The sequence below is a fragment of the Polyodon spathula genome, chromosome 3 (assembly GCF_017654505.1).
Source record: "Polyodon spathula isolate WHYD16114869_AA chromosome 3, ASM1765450v1, whole genome shotgun sequence".
In the NCBI taxonomy this organism is placed as follows: Eukaryota; Metazoa; Chordata; class Actinopteri; order Acipenseriformes; family Polyodontidae; genus Polyodon; species Polyodon spathula.
Window position 1 is genome coordinate 67,687,171 of NC_054536.1, and position 12,444 is coordinate 67,699,614.

The 12,444-nt window shown below is 39.6% G+C and overlaps 1 protein-coding gene across 1 annotated transcript in view; it reads right to left on the bottom strand.

Annotated features, from left to right (window-relative positions):
• Positions 1-12,444, bottom strand: part of LOC121313343 (ataxin-1-like) — a 139,579-nt gene that overhangs the window by 112,788 nt on the left and 14,347 nt on the right. The window lies entirely within an intron of this gene.

The window sequence follows — 12,444 nt, forward strand, 5'->3', positions numbered from 1 at the left end:
TAATTGAATCGTCGCTTTTCAGGACTGGCACAACGGGCGCAGCCCATTCTGAGAAAGTTACGGGCCTGATAATTCCTGCTGTTTTCAGCCACTCTAGCTCAACCTCCACTTTCTTCTGTAGTGCCATGGGCACAGGTCTTGCTTTACAAAATCGAGGAGGTACTGAAGGATCTAGCTGAATATGGACTTCAGATCCCTTGAGCTCACCCAGTTCATCACAAAACACTGCACTGTGTTTCTCCAGTATATCAGTGTGGCAAAGTGGCTAGTGGAGGGGAACAGGTATAGCGGTGATGCGATGCAGGAGTGACAGGCAGACAACAGTTTCCAGTGAAAAGGTGCTTTTATTTATAATCCAGGTCTGGTGACCGTTAAATAATAAATCCCTGGCTATACACAACAATGTGTAAAGCACGGGGATAGCAATAATAGGACACAGTCCCGAACAAAACGAACACACGGTCACCAGTCCTGGGTGAGTGCAGACGTGCTTGTGGTGGGTGAAGACACTGTATTTCGTGACGGTTCCGTGCAGTGGTGATCCGGATTGTGCTGACCCTGGTCGACAGCTCCGGATAGGTGAGTTAACTGTCTGGTGGTGCAAAACGCAGACAATTACAAAACAAACACAACACGCAATTCCTCTTTACAACGAGAGCTCCTCTCTCGATCCTTCTCTCTCCAAGCGTTTAACCCAAACGAAGGAGAAGACCAGCGTTACCCTGGCCCCTATATGTAATCCCGCATGATATCGAGATAAACTGTTGCAGCTGCCTTATTACTTGCAGCTGCCTCTCGTTTACCTCTCAAATCAATATGGTCTTACAACAGAGTCGCGCTTCCCTCCAGGCTGACCCACTTCCCTGACCCGGAAACGAACTGTCAGGCCAGCCCTTCCAGATGCTTCTCCTCCCGTTCTTTAGCGCCCTCACAGGTTGGGAGGAAGATTCATCACCAGAACTCATCTTTCCGTCACAATCAGATGTACTGTTTTCTGGAGACTTTAAGGATCTTGCTGAACAACTCCTGCCAGTCAAGCTTTAGCACTTTCATCCAATCTCTTCCCAGTAGGTTTGGACCATGACCCGGTGCAACTAAAAGCTGCAACCAGTAGCTCTGGCTACTGTACAACACTTGGACCTGTAAAGCACCCAAAATTGAAATGCGCTCACCTGTGTAAGCTCTAAGGACTGCTGATGAGGGTGCCAGTTTTAACTTTGGGTTCCTGCCCAGCAATTCCTTAAAGGTATTATGCCCAATGACTGTAGATGAGACACCAGTGTCCACTTCATAATTAACCTGTCAGTTATTCAACTGGACTGTAACCATCAGAGGGCTGGGGGATGGTGTTTGTACAGTGACAGAGTATGCTGCCTCCTCCTCTCCATCTGATGCATGAACTTGGGGCTTGGTAACTTGATGTGCACTTGACCTCCTATGAGCCTTGCAGGTCCAAAACTCCTTTGTCTGCAGATTCCATAGCCACCACAGTCTCCAATGCCATGTCAGATCCGGCAGCGCCAAGAGACATTTCTCGATTGGCTCATCTCCTATTCCCCAGACCAGCTGATCTCGGAGAGGCTCCTCAAGCATCCCGCCAAACTCACACCTTGCTGCTTGGTGCTTTGACTTAGCCACAAAAATGGCCACTGATTCCTCAGGGGTCTTGGTGCCAGACTAATTTGAACCACTCCACTATTACAGCAGGTTTGGGCTAAAAATGGATTTCCCACAGTTCTGACAATGTCAGATGGCTTCAATGGTGCTATTAGATCTCAGATTTGTTAAGTCATCTTTCAAAATCTCCATCTATGGGCATGTCCCAAGGCTTTAAATTAATTGGGGTGCCGCTACCTTAACAGTGTCTTTGAAAAAAGTGTTAGCAAATATATATCCATAACTATAAAACCCCCATTGGTGGTATATATTAATACTAAAATATATTTGACAAAATGTTACTGTAAGTCTTTCCCAATGTCTTAAAATAAAGTTTTAACATTTCCACATAGTTATCATAGTTTGTCACCCATAACTTTTAAGCCATAAATAGTGCTGCATTTAGTACCAAAAGAAACTTTTAACTAGAAGTCGTTTTTTAAAGACATTTATGAAGTTTCTTTTAGTATTTCATTGTTATTTGGTACTTTTAAAAAGCTGCTTTAAGGATAACGTGTTGTAATACACATTTGACCCTAAGGGTAGTAAAATACAGTTTTATGTTTGTGACTCATTTTAACCTCCATTGAGCATGAACTATGCTAAAAACTGTCTGGGTAACAGCAGTGCATGCTTGTGGGTAACCCTATAGAGGAGATAGCCTTCTTTCAAACAGAAATGTTCAGAAGGTCTCCAAATTGGAAGGGATTGACAGAACGTGTTAATCTTAATAGTGAGGTAATCTTTACATAAACATAGGCTTGAAGACTTGTTTTTTTCTTGAACTTGCGTAGATATTGAACATATATTTGTTTTGTTTTCCCTCTAAGTAGACTGTACAGTATTTACTGAATAGCAATAATAAATTACACCATTCTGCTACAATTAGGGCCGGCCCAGGCTTAGGGACAGAGCTATGCATTGCAACTACAATGACTTACACCACAACAGAAACAGACATGTCTTGAACTATCGCTTAGTATGAAATAAACATTTCAGTACTGTATTGTATCTGCCTTGCAGGAATGAGCAGGATCACTCAAGATTTGAATGCTATGCTGTGCAAGCACCAAGCAATAAATATTTTTAAAAATGCTGAATATTTCAGTGGCCTGGAAAAATGGTAGTGAAAACACAGCAGTTTTCACAGCTGTTTAAAGCCTCCCGGATCGTTGCTAATGTTCATATTGTTAAAGCATGCATAATGGTACAGCATCAGCAATTGAAATACTGCACATTAAATGTATAATTGACTGTATATGAGATCATGCTACTTTTACTTTTGATATGTGCATACTAATATTGATTTTGCTCTACTGTAGAAATAAAGGTTAAAGTGTGTTACTGTATCTTGGCATAATTGACCAAATGCATACTAAAAGAACACAGTGGCAGCCACGTACAGTACTTCAAGTTGCCTAAGTTAATTAAGCCATAATATCAGTATGGAATAAGACAAATAGCTATTGGTAGACACTATTAGTATGACTTTTTCAGGTTTTGCTGTTGAGGACAGGTGCACGTTGAATTCTAAAGGGTCCTTAAGATGAATGTTCAGTGATGCAGTCTGTCTGCATTAACAGGACACAATTAGGAAACGTGTACATAACTTGTACAGCTTTAAATGTAAAGTACATGTACCATCGTCATTTTAATTACAACAAAAACCTTGGGGACTTTCCAAAATAAACATTTAATAACAATAATAAGATTTCGTTTTAGATATTGTTTTCAATTGTAACCTTGTAAGTCGCCTTGGATAAAGTTGTCTGCCAAAAAAAAATTATTATTAATAATAATAATAATAATAATAATAATAATAATAATAATAATAATAATAATAATAATAATAATAATAATACAGCATAACACATACAGTGATTTGTATTGAAGTCATCCTAGTGAATTAATGGATGTCCACCATTGATATTTTACTGTGCTCAAAGCAAACTATTTCAGTCCTCAATAGAACACTGACAATGAATATAAACTACACTCACAGCAGTAATGAAGGTTGAATCAACTTTGAAGTGGACAGTGGAGGCACTTTGCCCTAGCTGTACCTCCCTATGCTGTTTCCAAACAAGGGCTTCCATGACATTAGGCATCATTACTGAGGAACTCCACCCAATCAAATGTGATATTTTGTTCTCCCTATAACAACCCTCTTTGTTGTTAATGATACATAATGTTAGATACAGATTAAAACAGTTGCACCCAGAATATTGTTACCCCAAGCCCCTTTCAGCAGAGTTCATTCAAATAAAATGATCCCCTGTATAGGGAGACATTGCTTTGTCAGGTGTCTGGTGTCAGGGTCACTATGGAGAGACTATTTCTTTATGTGGCAAGCCTGGAACTCCCAACCCCATTAGGGTCCAAAGCTGACAGCTTGAGAACCACTGAATGCAGTGTTACTGACAGTCAGTGTTAGACACCATTTCTTACTGTAATCTTTTGTGGATGTTGCTGCTCATTCAATTTCTGAACAAGTTATGCTCCCTTGAGTATTAAAACAGTAGCTTCATCTTCAGTATTTGGACTACATCTATTGCAAAAGACTAACTTTTGTCACAGCACTTTAAAATAGATAAAAGACAGTGACACCTGTTGTTTATTGATTATTCATTCATGTATCTCACAAAGATTTTCCTATGCTTCTAATAGTATAAATGGCTATAACTGAGTATCCAGTATAATAGTCTGAAATCCAGACTAATAGTAACAGGCAGGTGGATGGTGTTTGAAGGTGTCTTCAATTCAGTCAGAGCTTTTTATTTAAAAGGAATATTGCTCACGACGAGAGGAAAAGTTCAAACACTCGAGTCATGTTTCAGCTGCAGCTTTTATTGACAAGTGGGTTTTCTTCTGGACAGCACATGTCTGCTTTACAGTATCATGTCAATTCAACAGCTAGAAATAGCCACTCCTGCTCATAAGCTGGTGAGTGCAACTCGGCTCAGTCTTCAGTTTTAAGTGACCCAGAAGTTGAATAAACACAGTGTTAGGCGCAAAACTTTTGTCAAAATGGGCTGTTCCTCCTAAGACTTAACCCTCCTATTATGTTCAGACTTTAGGTACATCTGTTATGTTTTGGGTCATATTTACCCGATGCAATTTCAAACTAATTTAAACAGTCTTAAACTGATTAAATTTTTTTATTTGCAAAGGTTTTACTCTTTTATGCTCTTTTAGTCCAAAAGCTGTGATAAAACTTCTTTGACTGCCAACCTGGGAGCTCCTCATTTTGGAGTGTCCTTACCAGTGAGATGCTGTTGCAATACTCACAGTGAAAAGTAGGCTCTGTTTTTTTTTGTTTATAAACATCTCCAGACAGGTGCAGCCATTTCCAGAGATAATAATACAAATATAATAATAATAATAAAATAACAAATTGAAGAATTATGTTTTATTCCCTGCACACAAATCTACATAGATAAATGCCACGGGTCACATTGACCCGAAACATCTTATTTGTTTACATGACCTGTTCTTAAAAAAATAAACATCTTCTGTTTTCTGTGTATAAGTTCATGACCCCAATTTAGGAAAAGTCATAAAATATTATACAGAAAATGAAAAGAAAAATAGCATTTAAGCTAATTGGAAACTAGAGTCGGGTAAAGTGGACCCAAAACCTAACAGGAGGGTTAATAATTTATAATGCAAATGACATTTCTGGCATGTATTCTGTAACATATAAATGCTGCTGGTAGAAGGCAATCAGGTGCTTTCATAGTTGGCAGGTGCTTTCATAGCCGATATTGCACAAAATTATTAATGTACAGGCCACTCACTAGGATGTGATGGGCATACAGGATGGAACTTAACAAGACAAGACAACAAACAAACATTCCTCAATTAATACTGTCTCTATTTCCTATAGAAAAGGTGGGGTTCAGGGAACCAGGGTTACGGTAAGTAACCTAACATTCCCTTTCAATTTAAAGATGACCACCAACAACATTACGTATGGGAAATGTATACCAGAGCCGTCGCGAGGAAGAAGGAACAGCAGTATGAGGGACGCATCAGAACCGTATAAACCAAGGTTAGCGGTGTGAGGTTGCAACATCAAGGACCCTCATGCCTATGCAAGTAAAGATCTACCACATTGAAGTCCTATCCACGTAGCATCTAAATTCTCGCACCGGGCAGAGGAAATTTAATCTCCTATCCTCCTCCATAGCAAACGCAGGTGGATTGAAAGACTACAATTTCATAGACTGATTCATGTGGAAGGCTGTGATCAACTTGCAGAGGAAAGCAGGCGTTTGTATGCAGTGACACCCTGCTGCCATCATCCCAAATACACATACAGGAGTTGTACACCGACAGGGCCTGCAGCTCACTGACCCACTTTGCGGAGGTGATAGCCAAGAAGAAGGCTGTCTTCATAGACAGATGCCTCAACTCGGAGTGTATGGGCTCAAACAGGGCTTTCATGAGAGCCTCCAGTACAACATCAAGGCTCTATTTGGGGAGAACGACTCTCCTGGGAGGGCATAACCGCCAAGCACCTTTGAGGAAATGGGTTGCTAAGAAATGCGTAGATGGAGATACAGAATCTACGGGGGCATGGCACGCAGAGATAGCCGCTAAATACACCTTATATGTGAAAGGTGACCTACCAGCATCAAAAAATTCTTGCAGAAACTAGGGGGCCAGGACAGCGTCCACGGACTTTAAAAATGTACGAGGAGATAGGGAGATGCTGAATAGCAGCACAGAGAACTCATAAACGCTTCCCTGAAAGGCAAAGTGGAGGTACTTCCTGTGCTCTGGATGAATGGGAACGTGAAACTATGAGTCCCATAAGTCCACGGTGGTGAACCAGTTGCCCAACCAGACTGACTGGAGAATGTGACAGGGAGTCAGCATTTGGAACCCCCTTTCCTTCAAGAACTTGTTGAGGAATCTTAGGTCTAAGATGGGGCGAAAGCCACCGTCCCTCTTGGGTACTAGAAAATATACCAAGTAAAACCCCTCTCCACGGGAGGTCGGGTCTATGAGACGCACAGCAAGGCAGCCACTTAGTTTTTGAGTACCGAGACCTGAAGCGGGTCCGACACGGATGTGTGTATAACTCCTCGGATAGGGGGGAGGTCCCAAACTGCAACGTGTAACCGTTGTGCACAGTAGCAAGTACCCAGGTGTTCCAGGTGCAAGCGCACCAGCACTACAGCTGTTGTTCAGTGAAAAGATGGGTCTGAGGATGCAAGCCCTCAGGGCCCCTGCTTGGGCTGCTGAGTAGGGACAAAGTGCAGAGTACAACACAATAATGCAGTAACAACAATATTACAGGGGAGCACACTGCTGTTGCCCGCAAGGTAGGCGGGCCGGGGCAGCCTGCCAGGTCTACTCTACAGCGGGTCTGGAAAAATGCAGCTCGTGGAGGCTGTTTTTTTGCATTTTTTTTTGTTGCTGCACAATACAGGTGAGTGGGATACCGCGAGCAAACTGCAGCAAGGGTATTAAGTCAACAACAATATTTCAGGGGCAGTTAATCGCCGGTTTCACAGACTTGTGACTCAAATTAACTTGTTCTCTGATTCTGAGGTCACTCTTGGCCTGCCTGACCTTGTTCGGTCCTCATGAGTACCAGTTTCTTCAAATCGTTTGATGGTCTTGGCCACAGCAGTTACAGACACTTGCAAAGTTCTTGAGATTTGTCTTAAAGACTGACCTTAATTTCATAAAGTAATAACACTGTCTTTTTTCTTTGCTTAACTGAGCATATTTTGCCATTTTCTGCCCCCTTACATTCAGGAATGACAAACTTGTGCCTATGCTACCTATATATATAGTAAACATGGACCCTCACCTGTTAACAATAATTGGTGAAAAAGATTAATTAGGTAACATGCTAGTTAACTCAGAGAACATCTAACAAAGACACTTTTATACTTAGGCTAGTGTTCTAACACCATGTTATACACATTTCAGACTCTGAACTGACTTGGGCTTCAGACTGAAATCCCCTTGCCTTGGGTGACCATTTCATTAAAATTGACAAGATTTACATTTTCATTTAAAAATGAAATTTTTGAATGCAATTCACTTATGATTATCAGCTTATATAAATACACGTATCATAATGAAATATTAAGTGTTTATAGACAAGTTTATACAGCTAAAATCATGGATAATCATGAAAAACCTGGTTTCAAGCAGGTGTACTCAAACTTTTGACTGGTATATATATATATATATATATATATATATATATATATATATATATATATATATATATATATATATATATATAGACACACACACACACACAAAAACTGCCACTTAGCAGCCAGCTGGAGTGGCTCGACAGCGGGGTTAAGGCAGAGCTAAGCCCCGGTGGAGGATGTGTTCCCACACGAGTGAAAGGCTGACAACATTCACTCCTTTAAATCAATACTGCACAGGCAGTCAACTCATGTACCACAGATAGCGCGCAGGTTTCTGGGGAAGAAAGAAAGATCAGGAGTCACTGATTCTGTGAAAGCGACAAGCCAGCTTTCAGCCTGAAAGGCAAGGGAACCGCAGTAGACTCGAAGCGCTTTTTTCAATACGCTCAGATACCAGCACAGAGGCTTCCTCAATATGATGGTTTTAATCCCTCGGTAGGCAGGATCGAGGGCGTCATCCCAGGAAGGGGCTTATCAGCAGCTCTGGTATAGAGAGCTCAACAAATACCTACCAATAGGCAGACATATCCCATCCTTGAACGTAAACAGTTTCGCTGAAGAGCACTTTTTTAAAATCAAGACTACAGAGGCAACGACAACAATCTCCTTAACTTCCAAGGAATTGTGGGCTCTCTAAACGTTAAGTGGGAATTATCTTTTGTAATTTTTGTTTATCTTGCTCTGCATTGGTTGAGGGTGTATTGGGCGGGATTTTGAAGCTGTACTTGATTACTGTGCCGTCGTGTTCAGTAACAAATTCAAGTTTGACTGAATTTTGTAACCGGATATTTTCATAACATCTTTTTGTTTTTTATTAAATGAACAATTTAAGTTGAGCTGCATTTTTAAGCAGTATATGCTTAAAATAAGAATTTAACGAAAGTTGTTGTAGTTGACATTGCGTAGGCTTTTTTTTTTCTACTGTACAGTACAGGTCGAAGTTAGTAATACGCAATGTTTGACAGCAATTGGGTATAAAAAATGTCACATTATACATTTTTTCTACAGAAGTGTTTTTACTAGTAGAAATGCAGTGAGTTATTTTTGGATGACTGTTGCAAAACAAATGTATACATTGCTGACAAGCACACAATATAATACTATGTTACTCTTTGTATTCATTTTCTGAAGTAACTGCAACAAGTAAATAATTTATGTTAATTGTCTTTTTTGAAAAGGAGTTTTTTTCTTCTGAGTTTAGGGAAAATGCAACTAAATTGTATGCAATTGTTTCTAAACTGCTTCCGAGTGTAATCCCATTCCCACACATGAATAACACATCAATCTGCTGACGTGGGAGTACAGATTTGCATCTAGTGCATTAGTTCTAAGTAGCAAACTCTCAGTCCAGCAAGCTTGGGCAGAAGCTCCATCAGCTTTCTGGAAATTTCCCCCTACCCCAGAAATATTATCTTGAGCTGCTTCTCATCTCCAGTTATTGTATCAAGAGCCAGCAGCAAAACTGATTTTTTTTTTTTTTTTGATAATGAATTACTGAACCATGGTAATGGACTGAATGAACAGGCCCATCACTGGTGCTGCTTTTAGAAAATAATTAAGCAACAGAACCCGAAATGTCCCAAGACGAAAATGTCCCGAGCCAAAGGCATTTAATATAACAAGAAGGGCCTTGCCAGACGATAAAGCCCTCTTTTTAGGCTTCAATTGCGATTAGAAAAGGGCTATGTTAAAAAATATATCTATGTATTCTGTTTGTTTGGTTTTTTTGTGATTTTATGCAGCACTAGTTTTAGTTGCTAATGAATACAAACATGTTCCTCAATATTCCATGAGTAATGTGGTTAACTCAGAATTCCATATGTGGTCTGGTAGCCTTCAGCCTTCAGACTCCCAGCTGTGGACTTTGTGGGCACGTGCAATAGCCAAAATAATGACTCAGTACTAAAAAAAATCTACTTACATGAGTAAACATGTTTTGTGAACTGTCTGTTTTTATCTGCCTCTTAAAAAATGTAGATTGGAGTGCATGTTTGTGAATTTGTATACGTTTCAACATTTAAGTTACCGTTTGGTCCTACAATTTATTAGCGAAAGTAAAAAAAAAAAAGTAAAAGCAATTACAAATATCTAGTATCTTACCTGTGTTAATGAAGACTGTGCTATTTGTTCCGTAACTTTTGTGCAGTGTGTTCATAAAGTTTATTCAAAGCCTCCTGGCTTTGTTAGAGAGGAAAGCAGTGCCTGTGTTATTATGATACGCTTAAGTAAAGTTTCTGAAAGCAATCAGTATCAGTCTATGTTCAGTTGTTTGATTTCTTCAACTTGTCATTCAAACTGGAGACTAGTTGCTATTGCTACTATGGTTACTGTATTTCCACTAACATCAACTTATCTCAGTTTTTATTTTATTTGATATAGTCAATTTAAATAAGTGGATTAAATGAACACACAGGATAGCGAGGAATTTAGTCTGCATTTAAAAGACAATGTTCAGAGGGTGTGTACAAGAACAGAGATTTTGTTTCATCAAGCAGAAAAACAGTACATTTCATAAATACATACTAATTTACATATTTTCAGGCGGATTGATTTGGACCAGAGATTAAACATAGTTTGAACGTTCACCGGTCCTTTACCAGAGATTAGGGACCTAATATTGACCAATCAGGTGAAAGGGAATCTCAGTTTTCTTATGTATTATTAGTTAATCTGGTGTTTTGGCTAACCACTGTGTTGTTATGGCTCCAGCCATAATTTATTATGAAATTCATGTGTAAATGTTAAGACTGAACCGCCTCTATTAATCAGGTTCAGTCAGAGATAAATTCGACAATGTAAACTTCCAACTCGTTCAAACAGTCTGTATAAATGTAAGTAGGTCACATTGCCACATGATTTGAATGGAATGAGGGAGACTGTGTTCAGTGCGGTCACCAGTCAGCTCAAAGACAAGTCAAGCTATACTTAGAGATGCACTATAATAACTCAATATAGGAGCAACTGCTCAGGAAGATTCCAAACGTCATAGAATATTAAGATACATTTAAAAAAGAAGTCTCTGATGTTGAGTATTTTAAAGATACAAAAGCAACAACATGATAAAAATAGCAAATCCAACCAGGCATCCCGGCACACAACATGCATAAGTCATCCTTACAAGATTACATTACAGCAGACACGCAGCACAAACTGGACACTAATGAATGTAACTTATGGCACATTTGAGAATTTTAGAATAGTCCCAAGTAGAGTGGAGCTATGTGAAAGAGTACTGCCAAGAAAGCCGCAGAGCAGACATGTGTGTTTCATCTGTTTGAACAATAAAAGCCAATGAAGGTGTATTCGTGGGACTCTCAAAAGTCAGGGCTGTGGCACTGTATGTATACACTAAAACACGCCGCGGTAAAAAATATCTAAAAAGGGTTTATCTTAAAAGCTATTTTAAATGATGGTTTAGTATGTGGAGAGCTCCTTACAGAAACACTGTTTCATAATACATCCTTGGTGAAATGCTGTGCATCTACTAAACAAAGAACTACAGGGTTGACCTGCAGTGAGAGTCCTGCAAAGGTAGTGTCAGAACAGTTCACCAAAACAAGTCTAGCAAGGGCTTCAGGCAAAAACAGTGCCTGTTCAGTAGACTTACAAAGTGTTTTGGGATCGAGCTGACAGTACAGTGGAACGTCACATAACCGCCCTGATCAATCAACCGTCTTGCTAAAAAAATAAATACATATTAAAAGAAGACTATGAGAGCAATGGCATTATCAGCAAATGCAGCTTCCGTAATGGAAACAGAAAGAAAGCGTTACAGCATTCAGCCTTTTGGTGCGTTCCCCTTTAAGAGAGGCGGGCTGTGTGCGTGTGTCAGTCAGCTGCGTGTAGCAGTGACGTTTCAATACACCAGTCGAGAAAGCTTTTTTTTTTTTCTGCAATGTGTTTATATGATGAAGCACACGCTTGATGATATTGGCAGTGTGTTGTTGTAGCTTTTAAATGCATTTGAATTAAACAAAGCAAGCTTCATAAATGCAATGCTTACCGGCCTCTTGTTTAAAATAGCCAAAGCAATATTCAAACCGAGCTGTTTATTGGCTGTTGGCAATATCAAGAAAGAGCACAAAGTACTGTGACAGTGATATTAAGAAAGCAGAACCAGGGAGCAGGGGCTTCTGCAGTTAAGAAAGAAGCCATCAGTTGCAGGTTAATGTATATTTACTATTTGTTTTGTATTTTTTTTTTTTTTTTTAAGGTTTGAGTACAGATCGCTTACAGCAAACCGCACAGCAACACTTTGTATTTGTAGCCTAATTAATCTCATTTACATTTGCTTACTTTATAAGCAAAAAAAATCCCCAAAGCAGTTTGCGTGTTGCTTTTGTTCACTAACCTATTTATGGACATGTAAATGTTTTTTTTCTATAGACTTTTTCACAGTCCACAGTCCACAGTCCACAGGGGGCTGGATATGCAACGTTGTACTATAGATGATTTTTTATTTATTTATTTATTTTTAAGAACCTAGATTTAGAGGTACAGTACCACTTGCATGATCCCGTCATTCTGTAAAAATTCACCCCCAACAGGTAACACCAGACTATGGTACTTAGGGTTGTTACACGCAAAATTTCCGTGGAAAGAACAA